The sequence below is a fragment of the Notolabrus celidotus genome, chromosome 23, assembly GCF_009762535.1.
Source record: "Notolabrus celidotus isolate fNotCel1 chromosome 23, fNotCel1.pri, whole genome shotgun sequence".
In the NCBI taxonomy this organism is placed as follows: Eukaryota; Metazoa; Chordata; class Actinopteri; order Labriformes; family Labridae; genus Notolabrus; species Notolabrus celidotus.
The window spans coordinates 16,675,788-16,699,250 of NC_048294.1; the positions used below are offsets into that span (position 1 = coordinate 16,675,788).

Here is a 23,463-nt window from a genome sequence, read left to right on the forward strand (position 1 = left end):
CAACTTATTTTTTCCATAGATGTTTTCGAAAGGGGAAGCATTTAAAGATAATATCAAAGTCTTGCTTTCTTCTTTTTGGAAACAACCTAGTAATTTACGTACAGTGCCTTAAACAAATGAAGGAAACAGAGTTTCTGTATAACACTGCAAAGTAACTCAGGCAGCGTTCAGGATCACCTCACACCGGAAAGATTCTATAAGCAGCCTGAGAGAGCCAAACAAGGTTAGCTGCTGCAGGGGTGGAATAAGGACAGTGTCCGCGCAAAGACGACTGTTTGACGTGAAGTATTAAACTAATTGGATCTCGTTGATTCTCAGAAGTGTGTCTGTGACAGTTTCCCCCTGAAAGCAAACATTAGTTTTCATGTCCTGGAGCGATCCCATGACCCAACATACCCTTGCTCCACTGTGGTATTACTCCAGCTAATCTACTGTAATACCCCAATCCCTAAGGAATGGGAGACTGACTGGAGTGTTTGGACCACAGCAAAATCCGTCTACCGGGACCTTGGAGGGTCATTTGAGGTAACATCCATCTGGGTCACTGTGTCAAGTACGTGAAGCTCTGATCTAGTAAGCCTTTCTAATGGGATTGAGGACATTGAAGGAAGCAAAAGTCAGGCTAAAGCGCCAATTAAGTCTCATTACCGGCCTCTGTGATGGGCTCAGGACTCAGCTGGACACTTGATGACAACAACAGGCACCATAAGCGGTGCCCACAAGACCTGGTGCTCTGTCCGCAGCAGGGGCACCCTCCTAATGGCTGGTTGAGGCATTGCAATGACAGGAAAAAGCCCACCTGGCCTCGGGCACAAACCAGAGTTCATTTGGCTATCATTAAAGAGGACCAACAATGTGGCAGTCTGATATAAAATTACCCAATCTATAATGGTAATCATCATGCCATTTATCAAAATTGGCCAGTTGAGTCAACATCTGGCTTCAATAGGGGGCTCTAGTCGGTGAGGGTCTTGGCAGCGTCTTGTACCCTACATATTTTCCACTCTCTTTTATCAAGGCCTGCTGTCAGTGATTTGACGAAGCTAAATAGATGATGATTTGGCCCTATTATGTTTCGCAGGGCTCAAGAAAAGGGGATTTGTTGATTGCCTTTGTGTTTGTCCACTTTTTTTTTTCTTCCTCCACCCTAATGGATCCAGGAGAGGTAACGACGACTTGTGGTTCTTGAACGTGTGTCTGACTGTGTACCAAAGAGAGGATGGAGAGAAGGGGGGGAAGCACAGTGAGTTCTCTCACACAACCCTGTGAGTGCAGAGGCTGGACTGTTGGACTCAGGCCAATGCCAGCACAAAGAACTGTCACATCTCAAAGTTTTATTGGGGGAATATAAAATTCATCTTGTGTGCTGTTGGAATCAGGTAATGAATTAATCTGATCCTTTCTTTTTTTTGGCATCAAAGTATTAGTGTAATGCATTTTATCTAGCAGGAAGTCATTAAGGAACATTTTTTATTGGTCTATGACAAGGGGAATGATTTATATTGTTAGTATTTCTTTCAGACAATGTAGAACTCATGATTTCACACAGAAAGGAAACAAAACATAGATCAGATTTGTCTCTTTGAACATAATTTTACAAGAGATGAGGTTTCACCGACAAGCACTCCACTCAAGGGAACAGTTCAATAATTGAGAAGTACACTCAATCTTTTATTTTCCAGAAAGCTACAAAAGAATATCAATATCACCTCTGTGTCTGAATGAGAAAACAGCCTGCAGATTATGAGCTTAGTTAAGCATTGAGAGAAAAAACAGCCAAACAGCTAGCCTGCGACTATTTAAAAGTTTAAAATAGTATACTACTTTCAAAGCACTCTGATAAAATGTTATTGGCTGTCTTTTTTAAGAAAGAAGGATGTTCTTAGCTTAGCATAATGAATGGAAATAAGGGAAAACTGCTAGCCTAGCTGCTAGCCCCTTTAGAGCACCCCTTTAAACATGCTATCGGCCATCTTTCTTTTATGTATTTTTCCATTTACCTCCAGTTCCTTTCTGTGTGAGGCCAAGCTCGGTCTTCTTAATTTACTCTTTTCAAAGTTTAACAACCATATTTCCTAAAATTGTAAATAACGAAAATTACTTATTAATAAGTAGAGTAGCTTAGCCTAGCATAACAAGAGGAAACGGTATAAAACAGTTAGCCTGACTCTGTTCAAGAGTTACAACAATTCTTTTAGCTTTTAAGCACACTAAATTAAATATTACTTACACAATTCACTAATTCCCTCTTGTAACAGTTTTTATGCTAAGAATAGATAATCGTCTTCCAGCTGTAGAACCATATCAAACAGACAGAATTAAAACTGGTATCAGTCCCCCATCTAACTCCATGTGGAACAAACACCTTTACACCTTTTTTAAAATTGTATTTAAGTTTTTATTCAAAACAACATTGAAACATGTTTTGCAGCTAGTCAAAGTAACTTTCCAGAAATGTTTTAATTTTCCAGAAAGTAAAGAGATACATAAAACAGGTATAAGACAGTTGTCTAAACATTCTTATAAAATGAGGTGATAATAGGGGTGAGATAAATAAATATTTTGAAAAGAAAATTCAAAGCTTGGCAATGCCATTGTGAATAAAAGTAGTATGCTGGGATTGATAAAAAAATAGGATCGTTGTCGTATACATCTCTAAACACATATATACCCTCGCCTACATGAAAACAATTAAAAACATATACCTGCACACGTACAAACCCACGTACCTATTCAGGCTAACCGAAAAAGAAAAAAAATATTTGAAGAAACTTTGAAAAAACTTGTAAAAGTAATCAGTGAACAGATTAATTAAAATCAGTGTTGTCACTTGTGTCACAGTACAAACTCAAATTAACAACTTGGGACCCCATTATTACCACCCATAGTGAGCTAACAGAAAGGGAAACATGGGGGGGCAGGGTCTAGGTCTAGCTGCTTGCATGTGTTCCTGAATCATGAAAACCTGTATTGACAACAATAAACTATGAACAATTTACGTTTATACCTTTTAACTCATTTACATGCACTTTTTGCTCTTCGTTTGTTTGGTCCTCTATTTCCCTCCAGTTTCAGTTTTTGTGCTAAGCCAAGGTAGCCATCCTGTAGCTGTAGCATCAATGCTAACACATGAATATGAAAGGTGTATTTTTATTGTCTCATTCTCTGTAGAAAGTTAAACAAACATATCTCCCAAATTGTTCAACAACTGAAAACAATGATATGACGGAAAGCTGTGCTTCATTAGAAAATTTTTGGAGACATCCCATGGGAATGAAATTTCACAAAAAATCCCATCTCTTTCTATGAAGATCTTTACTTCATGAAGGAACACTCGAGATCTCAGACAACGGCCCTACATCAGTCCGCAAAAATGCAGTTAAAGAGAGCTATGGGAATAAAAGAGGCCTGTCTGAAAATGCACTAACTCCTAAATAGTACTCTCAGCTCTGTGTATTCCCACACAAATTTGCATAAATTTCATAGTCTAAGTCATGGACTGTGGCTGGAGCGTGTTATTAGTCTATCTTTAGGTGGTAGAACAGGCCGATCACACTGAGGCTTGTTGTTATCTCATTGAAAGCACCCTGGTATTACACCCAGCGGATAGAGAGTGGGTCTTAAGATCGTGGGATTTGTTCACATATTAAAGCATGTCTGTTTGGATGCGCAGAAAAGAAACAGGTGTTCAGTGTTTGTGTGTATGTGTGCGTGAGAGAGGGAGTGAGGAAGCATGTGTGCATCTTTGTGCAGCCCCTGTGATGTTTATTCTGAAGGCGTACACGCACGTAGTATGAGAACACGCTGTTCATATGTGCTTGTGTGTGTACATGTGTGCATTTGTGAGTGTGTATTACTTGACAGAGGGGTGGGGGTGCTTTATTGAAAAGTACTCCTCTCCTCCCCTGTTCAACATGCTGGATTAGCACCAGCAGTTTCCCATGGAGCCGTCCCTCCCAGCCCCTTGCCCATTTGCATAAGGCGCAGACAGGCGGAGATGTGACAAACAAACCTGGCACACACAGCGCCGGCTGCCTCCTTCACATGAACTCTTTCCCTCTTTTCTCGCCATGACAAGAAAGACACACAAGATAAAGCTGAAGCAAACCCACCTGGGCCCTCTTTTCAGCGTAAATGACCTGTTTCCTGCGTCCAAACTATAAATAAAATTAAAGGCAGCGCCAGACTGAGGGTTTGAGGCCTGTATTCCTGCTGGTGATCATAGTGATTCACAAGTGCAGGAAAGCAAAGGCCTGAAGGAGGTGAGAAGGGCTTTCGTAGCTCTGTCATTTGGACAAAACTCCACTGAATCATAGTCTCCTCCCCCCCCGTTTTTCTCTTCCTCCAAGATGGTAATGTTCACCTTAAAACATCTTTACTGTACTGTGGCTACATAACACAGCTCTCTGTACTGCTGTCTGGCCGCCAAGTTCCTATCAAGCCCCTGATTTATGGCGCTTGATGCATTCCTTGGCCCTGGCGAGGAGGCAGTTTAGCTGAAATATGAGAAGAGATGCAGAGAACACAGTCTAAGTGAGCTTCAGTTTAGCTCTGCGAAGCTAGCGCTGCAGTAACATTTTGTGTGTGCAAAACCTGAGAGACGGCTCAGGAGATTTTTTTCTTTTTACTTTAGAAGGTAAAGTATGTCAGCAATGTGGTACAGTCTGTCTGCCTCATCAGCATGTCCTGTTGGGTGATAACAACGAGAACTGTTACCCAGCTGTCATGAGGCCCACAAAACCTCTTTTGTTGCTTGTGACATGCTACTTTCACCCTCCTAAATTACATCAGGATTAAAAATGTTAACTGCAACTCCTTGCCTTTTCCTGTATACTTACATGTAGAAAATTGCATGCAGGTGTATGAAGGAAATAACAATGGTACAGTAGTTTTTTGTTGTAAATTACTTTCTTGCATGTGCAATAATGACCTGTAATCAATCATACAGGCTCTAAGTAGCTGTTGGTCTCCATTTGGGTCTTAATGTAAAATCGCTGATAAACTAAAATCAGATAAGTAGAAACAGACATTTGTGAATAAGAAAAAAAAAGTCAGTGTATGAGGCGTTCTCTGTGCGTCTGCATTTCTTTGTCTTTTCCCAAGTTACAACAGTGTGATTACATGCTTTATTAAGTGCTGAAGTGCTCTTCCTGAGTAAAAGCAGATGTCACCACAAGGTCTGTCACTGAGTCTGGATCTGGGTGCCTGTGGTCAGTGTCTCAGCCTGCCTGCAGCTCCCTGTGGTTTCCCATCAATTCTGCGCACAGAGTCATCACCAAACAAAGTGGGTACAGATACAAACCAATAAAGTTTTGCTGTACATTCCCATTTCCCTGCACGTACACTATACACTATATAATTTACATCATGCTGGAAATTAAATATACATGTGGAGACATAAATCCGACCTACATTCATTTAAAAAAATAGATTGATAAATCCGGTCATAGTTTGAATTTGTTGATTGCTGTTCAAGTGACACAAGTGATGATGACTGTTAAATTTATCAATAAACATTTTAGGCTCACAACACCTTTGCTCTATTTAATGATTACATAATCCTTATTGTATTACTTTCTAGCCCTTGGACAGGATGGGAAGAGCTATAGCTTTTAGAATATTACTAATATTACATCTGATTGAATGCCCTTTTTTGAAGAGTTGCATGAAACTTATGTTTGGCTTTGCATTTTAGAGGTTTATTGAGTTTTTGTAATTTAAAAATAGTGCATTGTCAGTTAAGAATATTAATATTTTTTGTTTTAAATATTGTTTGTGTACATACCTTTTTCATCTGTGTTTAACCTGGTTATTTCAGCCTATTCTTTAAATCGGGGTTCCCAAAGTGTGGGATGGTACCCCCTGGTGGGTCGCGGGACACAAATGGGGGTCGTGAGATGTCTTCCAGGGTGTTTTTTCTTTCAAGTTATCTAAAAATTGTACATTACCCCTTATAGTAAAAAATATCGACAAGAATAGTGGCTAACCTTGAAATAAAACCTTGAAAATAGAAAATATAATGATTTTTCTGCCTTTATTTTTGCCAGTTTACTCCTAAGTTTAGGGTTAGTGAACAGTTAATTATCAAAAGCCTCAGTAGCAGTAGGTTAATTCATAACGACACAGGAAACACAGACACGTGCTCATAGGTAGGCTACATTTCTGCAGACCAGCTAAATGAAGCCACATTTAATCACTTTGAGGGACGGTGGGGGTCGCGAGTCTTTTGCACCTATATTTTGGGGGTCGTGGGCTGAAAGGCCTGGGAACCCCTGCTTTAAATCAGCTCTCATGCATCATGTTATGCTATTATTTGTACTTTAATATGTTCTGTTGGTTTTAGTTGTTTGTTTAAATAAAGTTTTGAAAAAAAGGGCTGCTTGTCCCGGAATGTGATTGGCAGGTGCGCATTGTTGACAGTCTAATTGGGCGCATGAGACTTAATAATTACACATCACCGTGACATTTATGTTTTCAATTTTATTAAAATGAACATGTTGTTTGAATATACGCCACGTTACTTTTGTTATTGATAAGAACTCGTTTCCTAAAGAGGATAAAGCCGGACCATACCATGGGGTACTTACCTTTGCAAAAGGCTAGTTGCTGCTACGAGGATGCTAGCTTCTAATTGAGGAGTATGCCAGGACCAGGACGGATAAAGAGGAGGAAAGCAGGACGGTTCATGAGAGGACTGTCCGACCAAGCTGCATTAACAAAGTAAGTGTGTACTAGTAGTAGTATTGCTACTTCTGTCACTAACTTAGCGTCTGGAGCTAACATTAGCCATAGCTGGCAGCTGCTAGCTAGCTAGTTCCAATGAAACTTTGCATGAATTTATTTAATATCTTAATAAAAGCTTTTAGTGGTGGCCATGATTCAGTCTTTACTTGTACAGTGTTAGTGAGCGTTTTATTTGTTACTTCTTAACATACTAAAGTAGCATTACAACCATGGGCTAAGTAATCTCTTTTTTCTGTAATAAGATATTTATCTCTGTGCATTGCATCATATGCAATAAGTCCCTACCATAAACAATGCAGGCCTCCTATGGCTCCCTGAGTTACACTTCTCTTGCCCCATTACTTGAGTAGATAACAGGAGGCTAACTTTCTCTCTTCTGTTATAAAAAAAAGTATGGTTTACATACCATGTGACATTTGATCACTTCACTATGCTCATACTCTTAGCTTGTGTTTTTGATTGACCTTGTTCCTGTATGTTTTCTTCTCCTAATTTCATAGTGTATGATTGGCAATTGGTATGTTGGACTTTCAACCATCCATCACCAAGATCTGAGTGTGAACCAAGCGGCAACCTCCGGTCACGAGAATTGAAGCCAATGCGGGAGTCTTAAAAGCTTGATTCGGCACATGATCGGCACACACTGTACAGGGGGGCAGCAGGCTGTCTGGGGGGGGGGAGGCACAGCTGACTTGATTGACAGACGCCTCTTTACCTTACAGTAGCTCGATAGCAGTAAGGTTCACTTCAGCATTTCCAATATGGTTCCTGCTGACATTTGGCTTCAAAACAGTGCTTCAGAAACAGATGGGTGACGTCACGGATACTACGTCCATTAATTATACAGTCTATGATCAACATTATTCAGCTAAAAAAAGAAAATAAATGGTTAAGAGGGGCATAGAGGAGGACAGAGTTGGTTGTAGGCTCGATGCAGAGACCCTCTAGAGTTCACTCTTCACTTACTTATCCCATTATCACCAACACTTTGGTCAATGTCAAATAACAAAACAATAAAAACTTCATATCAGACTTGAAGTTTTCTTCTAGAAATTGTATAAATTCAAAACAAAGATCATTAAGTCATAATTGTGACATTATTTTACAAAAGACAACATAGAGCCGAAACCTCATTTCAGGCTGGAATGTACCAAACCTTAAGTTTCCAACACAGTACAGTTTGGAAAACTAATCTAGTGTGATCAAAATTTAATGGGCTGTGATGGCAGAGCACCATTTTAAACTCCCAGCCATTAAAACTTCTATGGTAAACAACTTCATGTTTGAGAAAAAATGCCTGAAATCTGGCATCACATTGTATTTTTTTTAAAGTGATATTGCCCTTTTATCTGACTCTACCCACATGTGCTCCCTGTGTTTCCCAACACCAGGAGGGAACAATGTTCAGAATTTAGCCACCATAGTATTAATTAATCATTGCACATCTGTAAGTGTGTATGCCCCTTTCGGTGCCTGTAATGTCTGTTGACTTGTGTGTGTGTGTGAGCGTGTGTATGCGAGTGTTACAATGGCGCTTTGGCACTTTGGCACCTGCGCTACATTATAAAGCTAAAGGCTTGGATAATAAGCTGCAGGTGCACTCCTGGCAAACACAGAGGAGATGCGGGGGGTGGCATTGCTGGAGTATTTGTGTGTGTGTGTGTGTGTGTGTTTGTGTGGGGGGGGGGGTCACCTGCTGTTACCGGTTGGCACTCTACATTAGCAAGTATATGACATCAACCTGGCTCCCATACCTCGCTCTGTGCAGCACCATTGCTTGACTTTTCCGACAGCGGAAATGAGTCTTTATTCAGGAAATTGGCAGCCAAGAAATCAGTTCTTTGGTCCATCATTCTCTCTATTGTGCAGCACTGTCAATAATTATTGATGTTAATTGACATGATGATTAGGGTAATTCTTTATAACTGTGCTGGCAGGTATGCAAAGTAAAGATGGGGTTGATAGAGCAGACCACAGAAGGGGTTTCTCTCATTGACAGGAAGTAAGTTGAAGTGACAGCCAATAAGGAGCCAATCTACTTCATGAAAATCTAATTATGTGATGAATGGTGGGATGTATAGAATCTGGCACAATAATATTGCACTCCCACCTGTGAAAATTCTAGCTGGAATAACTGTTTATGTTTTGGGGGAGGTACTGTGTGGACTACATATTATATGTGTTCTGCAAAGACCGGGCCCTGCAGCACGGTCTGAAGTGCGACAAATGTGTTTTCCAGTGTGTGAGATCGAAAAAAAAATCAGCGCCAAGCCCGAAAAATAAAGTTGCAGACTTCACAAAATCTTTTTCAAGCTTTGTCTACAGATGATTGATGAGTAAAATTCACATCATTATAGCTTTCGAATCCCTCACCTGCTTAACATTTACTGTACGTTCTGCTGAAGCTCTGCTCCACTCTCTGTTAATAGCTTCCAGACTTGGTCTTGGCGGAGGCTCATCGATGTGATGGAGAGAAAATTTGCTTCTGAAGCTGGAAACCGTGGCCGACTTCTGCGTACAAATGTTTGTATGTTGAATGTAAGTCTGATACAATATGACTCCTCTTGTTTTAACCATTTTAAATGGCTTTTTCCATTACTATTAAGGCAGTAGATGTAATGCCAAACCATTCGCTGCAGTACATTTTGGGTGAAATGTATTAGCTCTGGAACTGTTTGCAACTAAACATCAATAAAGCCCATCAGCCTACCTGAAACAGGCTGTCTGGTTTTGAGGCGTATCAAAATGACAAATTTGAAATCCTTGGTTTAGAAGTAAGGTAGCGAGGCAGAATACAACATATGGCACAGCGTGTTCAAACCTGGCAACAGGCAACCAACTAACAATGAAGATTTCCTCTAAATGAAACACAACCCCTCAAAAAGAGGACCGTCATTAAAAGGGCTGACAGTGTAACCTTCACTTTCATGTGCCCATGGGAGCGAGCGCGACAAGAGAGGGGGACTTTTTGATTATTTCCGCTGCGTTTGGAGAGGGACTGAACATGCGCTGAGCTCTAGGATCTTCTCATCCACACTTTCCCATATGGCATATGGATCTGGGTGTAGATCGAAGGATGAGGCAAAAAAAAAAAAAAAAGAGAAAAGAAAGAAAAAAAAGAGTCCCATATGTGTGTCTGTTTCTCTTCATTAACTCCCAGGCAAACAGAAGTACCTCCTCAGCAGCTTGATTGAAATTAATGTTGTTTAAAATGTCAAGACGGACGCAGTTCATTTACACACAGACTTGACATCACAAATGTTCCCTGAGATTTTGACATTGCCTGGAAAAGACTCTTACTGTTTAGATATTGATACTTTTATGTTGTTTAGACTTCATTAAGAAGTATAACCTGGAGGCCTAACTGCTTTTTCATAAATGGAGGATTAAAGACCGGTTGAACAACATGGCTTCCAGTCATATTAGTGTTTCGTAACTTGCAGAGCTAACCTGACATAACCCTGAGAATGATGCAGGTTTGTGGATCCATTAAAATGAATATAGCTCAATTGTTTTCTATAATTTAATTTGTATTATACATCCTTAAACTTGCGACCCCTTTTACCCTGACCACTTTGGGCAGCACACCAAGCTGTTAACCCCAGAACATATAATCCACCTTGTTGATAGGGCGTACATGCTAGTAAACATCAAACACCATATATACATACACGGACTAAGACATGTTGACATCTATTTTGAGTTAAGTTTACGTTAATATGACATGAAGTCTCACACTGACTGTCCTTTTTGATACTTTCTCATCAGGGCTAACTTTTGCCTTTAAGTAGCTTAAAGCTCCACTTTCTTCCAAAAGCTAGTGGCTAACTTCCCTGACTGCTGTCAAGCAGTGCTTTTGCTTGACAGTGAACACAGCTGCTGCTGGACAGCTGAAAGCTCTGTGGGGAACTTATGTGTTGTATTATGGCAACCCCAGAATCAAAACCAGTAGGGTTTGTTACAATGAAGATTGCATTTCCCATGAGCACCACTTTGGTAAAGATATGGCTCTTGCCATAGTCTACAATTATTGTGGCTACAAATGGAATGGAATATATATCTTCTTTGTAATTCTATTTTTTGTTCAAGATAGCTTTTTGCAGGATGCAGAGTATACATAGTAGATACGGTAAAGCAGGGGTTCCCAAACTTTTCAGCTGGCGACCCCCAAAATATAGATGCCAAAGACTCAGGACCCCCACTGTCTCTCAAAGTGATTTAATGTGGCTTTATTTAGCTGGTCTGCAGAAATTGAACCTACCTATATGAGTATGTGACTAGGAATTAACCAACTGCTACTGATGCTTTTGATAATTCACTGTTCACTAACCCTAAACTTATGCTTTTGATAATTCACTGTTCACTAACCCTAAACTTAGGAGTCATCTGACAAAAAGAAAGGCAGAAAACTCATTACATTTTCTATTTTCAAGGTTTTATTTCAAAGTTAGCTACTATTCTTGTCGATATTTTTTACTATAATGGGTAAAATGTACTATTTTTAGATAACTTACCAAAAAAAAAACATTCTGGAAGACATCTCACCCCCCATTTGTGTCTCGCGACCCCCCATGGGGCCCCGAACCACACTTTGGGAACCCCTGCGGTAAAGCATTCATTTTGAATGACATAAATTAATTTATGGTTATAAAACATAACAACATTTTGTAACCTCTGATTTATTACCATTAGTTAGTGTGCAATGGGTGATCAGACATACCAATTTAATGTTACCCATCGCAGTCCCGGTGTCATGATGTGTGCTCCAGTGTCCCAATAATTGTCAGAATAACATAAATATGCACACGGTTTAACACTCTTTTGTCCTCAGAGAGCAGTGAAGTGTTCACATGCTGGCATAAACATCAAATCCTGTTCATAGCCATTTTGCTCTTTTACCTAACAAAGCCCTGGCTGTAGATTCTCTCTGTCTAAAACTTCAACACAGAAAAAACGTCTTTTTACAAATCCAAATTTATTATAAGCCATGAGCACGAAACACAATTTAAAAAGAAAATTATCTAAAGCCAAAAACTCCTCCTGCTTGTTCACTTACTTCTCACTGCCAAACTCTAACAGCTGAGTTGTAACAAAGACACTTTTAGGTGAGAGCTGAGTATAAACTTTTTTTTGCAGAAAGTCCAACCTGATCACAGGAACTTAGATTTAAAGTTTAAAGGAATAAGCAGTCTTGTCACTGATTATCTCATTTTACTATGTAGGTCAAGAAGAAACATCAGTATGAGTAAGACTTTCAAAATCAGTCTGAAACTCTGCAGCGTGTTTAAGTTCAATCCCTTAATGCTGCAGCTCCTTCCCCACTGCACTGACCCCTCCTTCCTCTGGCTACTAAGTCTAGACAAAGTATCCATTGTACCTCTGCCCTTATTCTTCCTGCACCAGCCTTTTAAGAAATTCCCTATCCCAATCCTTGCTTACTTCAACCTAGCTGTATTCATATGGATGCACATCTCATTCTAAGGATGTATAGCTTTGATTGATTATGCATAATGACTTGCCAAAACACCACTTATCATAATCATAAATTGTTCCTGACCTCATTATGTGGTGAAGCACTTAAAAGTTACCTGTGGTGTTAATGCACTTAGCTTTACAATCAATGTGTCCTGACTTTATTCTCCTTGGGTTTTTAGTTGATAAACTTTCTTGAAGTTATGATTTGCATTTTGTTAGTTAGTTTTTGTTAAACAGGATTCTTTCCAACTTTCTAAAGAAGACGTGTCTTCGAATGGACATCTTTCTTTGCAGATGACTGACTGATTGGATCCATGACACCACCAGAGGCCAAGGAGGAAATTCCTCTTGCTCTATGTTTCCTATCACAAAGACAGCATCAATTTGCACGGCGAACCCCCATCCCCTGTGGGTTGGGGATGAATCCACTGTTACCTTGAGGAAGGTGTTGACACCAGGCCTGGCACCAATGAATTGCACTGTTACCTCAATTAGCTGCTCAGGATCTTGTGTCAGAGCCACGAGGACAAGGGAGCGATGTGATACCCTGCAGTCAAGGCTCTGTCGCTTACCTGGTGGCCCCATAGTGTGTCTTAGCATATCGTATGCCTGCACACGCTAACGCATACACACTCCCAGCTCTATTTACATGGATTCGGCAGAAACACAGCTACAGGAGCCTCTGCGGGTTGAGGACTCCTCCTTGGGCCAGGAATGCACCTTTCTAACCAAGGCCAGGCCTGATGGGGAATAAGTTACAACTGATCCGATGTCAGATACTCTCTGGAAACTAGTTGTTGCCAGCAGGATTGAGGTTAAGGAGCATTCTGGTGCTGGATCTGCACTTAGGGGCATCTTGTAGCTCGGAGGAAGTAGTGCCGGCAGAAAGGGGCGAGAGTACCTCCCTGTTACCCCCTAGCCACCCTCCTCCAACTGCCATCTGATGTGAGGTAACATGTGAGGGCGAGCTTCCATCTGTCCACGGTATACGCTAGCAGAAGGTGCAGCTAATGAGGCTTGATTTGCTGCTGCACCTGCCTCCAATCTGGGGGGTGATGGTAGTGGAGGTGGTGGTTGTGTGTTGGGTTGTGTTTTGCGTGTGCATGTGAGTGTACTGAGGATGCTGCATCCCACCAGCTTCTCCTCCTCCTCCTCCTTCTTTTCCACCTCCACCGCCCCCTCTCCCCCTCAAGGTGTAATCATTGGTTAGCTTGTATGGGAGCGCCTGCAGGTTGATGGACCCTGGGAATTCATTAGGAAGTAGGTGAGGACTTGGGTTGAAAGGGCCTTTTGACCTGCCTCCAAACAACCTCACATTACAAAGCAGAGGACGATTCAAAGAGAGCGGAGTCAGCCAACTTGTCAATGCGCCTTCACGATGCTCGTTTTTTTAGCTTCGGCTGCTTTTCTTGCAACAATTCTTTCAGAATCTAGGCGGCCTCACGATCAGTTTTTAACAGTCAAACTTTATGAAATACAACCAACCAAGATCTTTCTTTAGTGTCAGAAGATGAGGTTGTTTTCCTCCAGATGGTGTGAGGGGGAGGTGTTATGTCCACATGTTAAATGCAGCATGTTTATCCCCCTTCTCTGTTCCCTGTCACAGATACCATTTGACACAAGAGCTCTTCAGGGGCCAGTTATTCCAGGCCATTGAATCCAGATCAAAACCAGCCCTGTGTTTTGTGACTCAGTGTTCAGCCTCCCTTTTTTCTACTCAATCAGTCCCTTACTGCTTCTGGAAGTGAAAGGGAAGACAAACCCTCTGCCGCAGCTCTGTATAAAACAACCGCAAATATGACCAGCTCTCTTGAGGCAGAGAGTAGAATAAAACATGACATCCTAACAGTGTGCGTTCAGCTCTTAAACTTTTACTACAATATTCTGTCACTCGTTCTTGTAAAATGTTGCGTCTGACCATGTGGTTCGGTGTATTTCAGGGAGGGGAAAAGACAAAAAGAGAAGGAGAAAACAAAAGAGAAAGGACTCTTTGCCCCAAGGCAGCACTTATAACAAGTAGTGAACCCATCGCTGGGAAACCTTCTCTGCTAGCTGCGTGAATAATCCACATGATGATGTCATCGCTGACAAAAGCTTTGTGCCACTCTGGATTATTTTCAAATTAGTTGCTCCATTCAGAAGAGACTTCTATATGTGGAGGCCCAAATTAGAGTTTGCATATTAATGAATGACCCAGTGACTAGTTATACCGAACATACTCATATTTGATTGGTTAAAACTAAGCTGGACACTTTTACATCATGCTTTTAGCAACCAGACACTCATTTTTAGAAGATTTTGTGGATGCTGCCTGCATAACTAATCACATTTGGAGTTATATAGATCTCATATCAGCTTGATCATGTCATTCATTAGCATCTGGAAGGGAAACCTAAACCCTTGATTTGCATCCAGCAACCCCACTTTTTGCTACACCTCCAGATTTCACAAAAACGTCACCGCTCCAGGTAGCTTGAATGGCTCGCTGAGTTGAAATTACCACAGTATCACTATGTGAAGTGATATAACACACACTCTCAGCATCTATAAATAATATGAAGCGATGCTCCTTAAAGCCCTGCAGCCGCTCCCTAAATTTCATTTTAATCCCACCCTGTCGCCCCTTTTGGTTTTTAAAAAAAGATGTCAAATCTGAGGGCTGTTATGATTCAGAGCCTCGTCACCAAATGAATCAAGCGCTGAGAGATAAATCCGAGGCCTGTGTTGAAATAATGAGCCAGCTCCATGGGAAAAGAGTTTATGCTGCGCATCTGAGAATGCTGATCATCCCATCGGGCTCATTTGTTTACTTTCAAATTCCCTCTTTTGTGTGGTTTGGATTTGGAGCAATGTTTGTGCTTGCTTTGGCCAAGGGGGAAATCACTTGAGATGTGATTAAGAAAATGGATACTGCCCTCTTCTGGTTGAAACAATGATCACTTTTCTATGAATCTATGAAAATTACACCATTACAACAGCAATAAGAGCGATGCAGGGTTCAGTACAACGAAATAAGTGTCTTTAGTCTTTATTTTTAGCTTTATTCTTATTTGTATTTGCATCAGAAATCCAGATTCATTATATAACACCCATTTACTTTGCATCTATCTGCACAGTTTCCCCTCAAAATTATCATTTTAAAAACATATATACTGTATGTGTTTTTGTACACACTGGCATGAACTGTATATCATTCTTGTGCCGCCTAACTAAATGCAAAATTAACATTTGTTCGACAGTTTACCAGGCAGGCCATCCTGCTCTAACCAGGTAATTGTCCAGAGCTTTTTACGACCACTGCAAATCATTCATTAAAGGGATGTATAAATCCCATATGTTTCCTCTGCCTCTCTCTTGTGTGTAATGGTGCTCCATCCTCGTGGCTGACGTGGGTCAGATCTTCAGGCAGGTGGCTGGGAAATGGAGGCAGATGGGCCGTGCACGCCACCACTGAATCAGTAAGGTTCTCTCTTCAGTTTCAAGCTGCAGCGATGGGCCCTTGAATTATTAGCGGGCCCCCCATTCATAATTAGCCTGGGCCTGGTGGGGACCAAAGCCCCACTAATGATGCCTTTGTTGCCACTGATCCACGCTGCACAATCAACAAGAGAGGACGTAGAACTGGGAAAAGCAGTCCCACACTGAGTGATAACGTGCCTTTAGGGCAGCTTCTCTAAAACAATCACGCATGGTTTCAGCTCTCCCCTCGTTAAGGACGAGTGTTCACATGGGGCGTGCGACAGAGTGTGTGTGTGTGAGAAAGAGAAGCTTGTAGGTCTTCAGATATTTCAGTTCCCACGGGCAATATGCAGCTATTTGATTTCATAAGCTCTCCATTAGTAGTCATTGTGTGTTTGGAATCTCCATCCTTCAGACAGTAGTTAGTCTAGTTTGGTAAACTTTCAATTTTTGATTGTTTTTTTTAAACTGCTTAATTGTGATCATGGGACACAATTGTACAACCAATATTAATCACTTTTTATTCTTCATTTATAGCGGCGGTCATCCACATTACGCAGATTGAATTAAGTTTACATTTTTTTTATTGTTGATCAAATATTTTCCAAATTTGTTACAAAAAAATAATTAAAAGAAATGATTCATCTTCTGCTTAATTTGAAGACATCCCTTTAGACAAATTAAACATTATATACGATTTAAGAACCATTCTAGTATTGCAATAATGCAACATAGGGATATAATTTAACATTTCAAAAGCTACTTCAAGGCTGTAATTCCAGTTACTTGAATCCTGCATGTTCACTAGTTTGTTGACCACTCTCTGTACTTAACAATGTCTCCTTTTTTTGTGGTTATGGTCTTTGGTCAAAATATATTCAATAATACACAGGGCTTCACAACGAGGTCTTGCTCACCCGATTGGGATACAAATTTACATGACCACCCATTCACTATACATTATTTGTTTTTACCTAGCTACTAGCTAAAGCCCTAAACAAGCTGAAACAAAATATTGATTTAAAGATTATTAGTTTATACAGCTAAGAAAGTGGTCCTCTTGATTCCATGATTGGTAATGCTTCCTCTGCCACAGTTTCTTATCGGCCCACTCGTGGGACGAACTAACTTTAAACTGAACATATGAATTCAAATGTGTTAAAATGATGACTAATCAAATTAATTAAATATTTCCATTGAAGGTGATGTTAGACAATGTGAGCAGGACTTCTACAGGAACATTTATGTTGACATATCAGTCCGCATTCAGCTCTCCTTCTTCTCTGAGCTTTGCATTTGACACCTTTAAACAAAAATGAGGCAAATGTCATAACTTTTAACAATATTGGTGTCAGTTATGTATTGGTATGGATTGCAGGACAGGATATCGCTCCACCTCTTACTCTCAGAGGTGTTTGGGGCCCAGTAGCTTCTGAAGCCCCTCTCACATCTGGACTTTATATCTGACTCTTAAGACCACCCTGAGATTGAAGGTAATATGTTTGATGAAATATTTACCAATTTCAAATACTAACATTTTCCCAAAGTGTCAACAGGCTAAACATACCATGACTTGATTAACGATATTACTAAGGTTTAATGAGATACAGTCTGAAAAGCAACAATAGGTGTAAGAATTTCAAAATAATTTTATGTAACTGATTTCATAACACCAAGAATAGAGTCACATTTTAACATTTTAATAGCAAAAAATCATCCCACTCCCTCCCTCTTCCATCCCTTCTTCCCCTACCTAACCTTTTCAGGTCAAACTCCTAAGCACAAACACTCCTACTTACAAAGAACACGTGAGAAGAAAGGTCAAATGTAGGTTCTTTAAATGTTATCTTATTTCATTCCTCTCCTACCTGGCTAAGGAAAGGATGTAGGAATGGTTGAATAAAAAAAAAAAACAGAACAGGAAATTAATCATATATCTGCTTCCTCCTTCAAATGAAGGACTGTATTGATGATGATGCCAAAATGTGTATTAATATACCCGCTTTTTTACATAAGAGACAATCGCAGTTTCCTTCAGAGGATGCATTTGAACATCACTTGAGCCTCCTCCACTGAAGGAGAGTAAAATTTTTGGCAGCTCTTGTCATCTTCTCTGCCATTGGGAGAGCTGGCATCATGGTGGCACCAGCATCTGTTTTCTGGCTCACCGTGGCAAGGAGAAGCCAGAGGAGGGAAAGGATTTACTTTGCACTTTTGGGATAAATGTACAAAATATTGGTCAAATATAAGGCCTCTAACAATTTCTGGTGTTTGTTGGGAGGTGATGACAAAGGTAACTGCTCCTTTGTTTGCTGTCTTGGTTCAGATCCAGGTGAAGTTTTAGTTTCTTAAATATCAGAGTGAAGTGATTGCAGCAGAGAAGCTGTACTTCTGTCGAAGAGGGGGTGGATGCGAAAGTTCACAAACTTGGCCCTTTTTCAAATGAAAGTGTATTTGTGCATTTATTAGTGTGCATTAACAGCCTGTGTAAAACGACAGCTCTCCACCCACTGGTAAAATCCGGCTTTGAAGTTTCACGTGAAAGGATTACCAATGTTTGCAAAGTCTGTGTAAGAGCAAAAATACACTCTCACTGATTGGATTCACTTTCAAACTTTCTCTGAGTTAAATGAGGGACTTGAGTGATGTTTGTTTTTAAGAGAAATTCAATAGAAATTAGTTTAAGGTATGTACACCGCGTACATCTACATACCATTCAATCAGGTTTTACTTTTAAGCTAGGAGACATGCATCTTGAAGCATTTCATTTAACACATTCCACTTTGTGATTAAATAGTTTGACATTTTGAGGAATACACTTCATTTGCACCCCTGTTTTAGATTATACTGGACGAGTTACACCACTGTCATGTCCCTCATGTAACTATAAGTTCTTCAGCAGTGGCTGGTTCAACCTTGTGCTTGGAGATATGGCCTAAAAATAATAATACTAAACCTCAAAAAAAAAAAAAATATATATATATATATATTTTAATATAAATAAACAATACATTTTGTGGCATTTTTGCCTTTATAGATAGGACAGCTGAAGGGAGACAGGGAATGAAGGGAGCAGGGAGAGGGGGAAGACATGCAGTAAATGGTGGAGGCTGGAATCGAAACCTGCAACCTCTGTAACGAGGACTATAGCCTCTGTATGTGGGGCACTTAGACCGCTAGGCCACCAGCGCCCCAAAATATATCATTTTGAGAAATTTTTCTATGTAAGGATAAAAAGACTACAGAAGACAAAGAAATGACTGGAAACAAGTTTTTAGCCTCTGACCGATTATCTCACCTTTGTGATCATCAGGGAACTTAGCTGTTTGGAGGCAGACACTTCCCAGAGCCCAATCCTTGTTGATAAATGTTGGGTGCTCTTTTAGCAGGTGTTTGCTGGCTGTAGCAGTCTTGTGAGTTTCGTTGTGAGACACATTTCTCCCACTCGGCTGCATGCCTCTGTTTGAGATATTGCAACAAGTTGGTCATGCTGCTGCATTTAGCTGCAATGAACTTTGCAGCGGAATGTGGAATGTTCGAGGTCTGACGCTACAAAACTGAACCATTCCAATCGACTGACAGGACTGTGCTTTCTGTTGGGAATAAACACTTATTTAACACTCACAGCCATGTTGTTTTTTTGTGTCTCTTTAAGAAGTGAACAAGGAAGGAGGATGTGAGCGACGTGAGCCCAAGGGGAGAGGTGGAGAAAGTTTGAGAAAATGTAGATTTACGTTTTTAAAAATATTCCTTACCCTCAGCCTACTTTAACCGACATATCAGTGCATCCATATCGTTTCCTCTTGTAAAATAAAATTTTTAGTGTTAGCTAGCTAATGATCCCTGGATTAAGCCTTAATGATTCCTGGATTAAGCCTTAATGCTGAATAAGCTAGTAGCTAGCTTTGACCTTGTGTTTGCTATAAGTCATTTAGAGCGGTGCTACATTTTCTCAAATAACTTTTTTCTAGAAAGTGAGAATTTCTATTCCCCAAATTCCTTCAAGGGTTATGGAAAACTTTGAATTTTAAAGGCCTTAATACTCACCGTGGCCCGCTGTCATATGAGGCCAAGAAATGTGAGATTTGAACTGTTTTCGTTTAACTAAGGCATCTTTGTGATGACTCTTTTTATAATGTCAGCCTGGCATGTTTTCAAGATCTAATAATTCCGCCTTTGGCACACAACTCTCTCCAAACATGATTGTGAAGATGTTGTTACAGTTGCGTGAATCCAGTGAATTAACAATGTTTGAGCAGCATGGCTCACTGAGTCCATTCAAACTAAGATGCAGGAAGTCAGCTGTGGAGAAGCCCTTTATGGTTTTTGGCATGTTGGAGGGACTGTTTTCACCCTATTGTTGAAAACTTTGTAGTTTCACACATTTGTGCAAAGGGTGTTCAGTGATCCAATGAACTGATTAAGAGAGGAGGAGATTATAGCACTTGTAAAGTACGACAGGTCAAAGCTTAAAAGTAGCAGCATTACTAAGAGAAAAGCAGACTGTTTTAGATTTGTGTTTTCACAAGACTCCTCCAGCTTTTCCTAGATCACACATGTTTCTGTTTATCGCTTGGCCTGCTTAAACACCTCATAGCACCATTTTAGAAAGTGCTTGCAATAAGCCCAGAAGCTAACAGTTTCCAGATAAAAAGCTGCTTTTTTCTGATCAAACAATTTGAGTCTCCCTGCTGACCTTCCTGCTGTCACTAAAACACATAACACACAGTGACCTGGCTAACACGACAAGGGTTCTTTAAAAAAATCCATAATGAAACCTGATTTCCTGTTGTTTCCGGACATACTTTCGGGGCAAACGCAGAGCAGACAGCCACTACTGTACCTAGTAGATTAGACTTCTCCACTTCTTCCTGTTTCATTCCATCCAGGTGCATACTGGGAACGCTGCCATGTATATCCCTCGGTGCACAACAGCACAGCGCAGCTGTGGAAGCCACCTAAATTTGATTCCTCTCGTCGTAGCCTAGCAACGGTGGGTATTAGCACACACAAGCTGGATGGGTGCAGTTCTGGTGCCAGAGGCAGGATGGGCGCCTGGTTGCAGCTCATTGGCAGATGACATTGAGTGAAAGCTGGCATTCTGAGATTAGGGGATCAGATGCTCACGGTGCTCTATGCAGGAAGTAGTATGAAATGTAAAATCAATGCCAGGAGGCCTTGACAGGGTCTTTACACTGACGTCCAGATGTACACAGATACACCATACATAATGTTGTTATACAGCACTGAAACCCACATTACATCATCTCTGCTTTAATTGGCTGGGATTTTGTGATTACTTTTTCGTATGAATTCAGTGGGACAAATGAAAATGCAATATTTGCTGATGTAAAACAGATCACAGGACCATTTTAAAACCCTGTTATCAGATAATGGCGACCGCTGCATGGTGCAGGATTTGAGCAGATGTACTGGCATTTCTCCAGCAAGCACAAATTCCTAATGTCACCTTTGCTATTGATTTACTTTAAATAAATAAGCTACTGTTTGGGCTTGTGTTCGGAAATTACTGCAGGGGGCACCCTGTCAGACTGGGGGTCTTAAGTCAGTCTACTTTGTTAACATGATTACCTGGTTTGAATCCAGCTCAGGACTTTTTTTTCACATTTCTGTCTCGTGTCTCCACTACCTGGAGAAAATTCACCCATCCTAAAAAATAAATTTCAAACAAATAATCAAACTGCACAGCCAAACAATACACCCCTTGTGGATTTAAAACACAAGCTGGTAGCATTTCCACTGGCTTGAGGCCGCCGAGCGGGGGAGGCTACTCTCCCCAAAAGCGTTGGCAGCTACGTTAGCTTCTGTTTGCTAGAATACCAGATGCCTCACGCCACATGCTTCAACCACTTTGATTTCATCTCGGTGCAGTTGTTGATCAGATCTGTCTCTGTTTGACGCAACCTGCCTCCCGTCTCCCTCCTAACTTTCATCTTTTCGAAGCCGGGCAGGCAGGCGGCCGCGGCTGTCTTGAGATGTCACCCGGTGACGTGCAGTGTCCATCTGGTCTACGTTGTAATGGGCCTGGATGAATGAATGGCCAGCCACTCCACTGCCTCCTTTATGATTCTCAGCAGTGGTGCTGTCCAACTTTGATTCCCCAGTTATTAGGGAATCGAATTCCCCACTGAGGCCATGCCCAGAGGAGAGGAAGGGAAAGAGACACACAAAAAGAGTGTGAAATCTGTGGCAGTGCTACAGAACATACTGTACTGCCCACTTCTGCTTGCTTCCTGGGGCCTCTCTGTCTTTGTGTGTGTCTCTATAGTGCTTTAACTGGAAGGTTGGTTAAGATTTGTAGCAGCATACCAGCGTGAAGTGTTTGGTTTGTATTTTTAGGTGTTTGATTGTGTGAATCTTGACAATTTGGCTGAAGTGGACTGAAATTTGAGGCTCCCTCAAAGAGCAGTCAGGTCAGAAAAAAAGCAATCTGAAGGTCATGTTCCGAACCAAGCACCCTACAACAGACACAGACTGCACTCAGTGGATAACCCTTTGGGGATTTTCCTTCATCTTAAAAACTATCGACTGTTTCCCTCTGTATTAAAAGGGCTCCTACTGGATCCCATCACAAGGGGATTAAAAAGGAAAAGGGCAACTGGGATCACTTGGAGCGCAGACCCCTTCCACTTGAGCCAACACTCAAGCAGGGATGAAGTGGAGGCGTAGAGACGACGCAGAGGGAGAGAGCACAGAGGGAAGGGAGAGGTAGGGAGGTGGCATAGTTTGGATTCCCAATATGTGTCCGGGGAATCCGAAGTGAGGCCAGATGGCACAGGCCTGCCGGTCTTTGGGAATCACAGCATACGGCGGCGGGACGCATGGCAGAAGGTAGCGGGAAACAGTGCCGGGGTCAGCTCTTGATGTTGGACGCTCCCCGGAGCGGTTCCTTCCATCCCTTTGAACAAGAGAGCATCTCCACACAACTGTGCCGCTTCTCTGCTTAATGCGGCGGTTGACTTCAAACGCCGCGCTATTCCCTCCTGCCCAAAGCCTCCTGAGTTCTAAACATATGTTATCAGACCTGATGAAAACACTGTGCCAATAACATGCCACTGAGCGCCACGCATGGACATATGCGTTCTGTTTTTGCCGCAACTTTCATCTTGTACAATTTCATTTGACTCGCCTATGAAATTGACATGTGGGAGCTACATCACCAAGCCATAGCGAATAGCTGCAACACCTCTCAATGCTTGTCATGCCAGTGTGCTCTGCTATAGAATGAATGAGTATGATGGCAGCCAATTATATCAGTCAGCTTCCTGAGACAGATGTCCAATATAACCTGGTTAGTGCTAATAGGCAGATTTTTTAAACAAGAGTAATTATTCATCTCTCACAGACCAGCAAAAGAGACGTATTCTAATATCTGATGCTGAATGTGTGTGACAGGTGTTACCACCAATTTCCCTCCGTCTCCTGTGGCAGCACCCACTATGAAAACATCTTAAAACACGTAGGCCTGCATCCACATTGTAGTGATCTCACACACTCTCAACACATAAGCTCGCCTTTGACTTCAGGAAAAGGACGCAATTCTTCATATGCATACTGATTACCTTCCTCTATTTCTGTCTCAATAACAGTATTTTGGAAGCCAAGTGTGGTGTTATGCTTGTTGTTGCATCTCCATATCCGTGTATAGACTAAGATCTCCTCGTTATTCTCATTAATGGTCCATCTGTCATGTTGGCAGAGGCCCACTGGTATAGAGTTAGCTATGATTAACATTTAATCTATATGATTTTCTAATGAAAGCAG

General features: G+C 41.1%; 1 long non-coding RNA gene across 6 annotated transcripts in view; it reads left to right on the forward strand.

Annotated features, from left to right (window-relative positions):
• Positions 1–6,214: 6,214 nt before the first annotated feature.
• Positions 6,215–23,463, forward strand: part of LOC117807396 — a 67,675-nt gene continuing 50,426 nt past the window's right edge. For all 6 annotated transcript variants that reach the window (XR_004629964.1, XR_004629961.1, XR_004629963.1 and 3 more), the window contains exons 1-2: positions 6,215–6,720; positions 9,174–9,282. This is a non-coding gene — a long non-coding RNA (uncharacterized LOC117807396). The remainder of the gene's footprint in view (positions 6,721–9,173; positions 9,283–23,463) is intronic.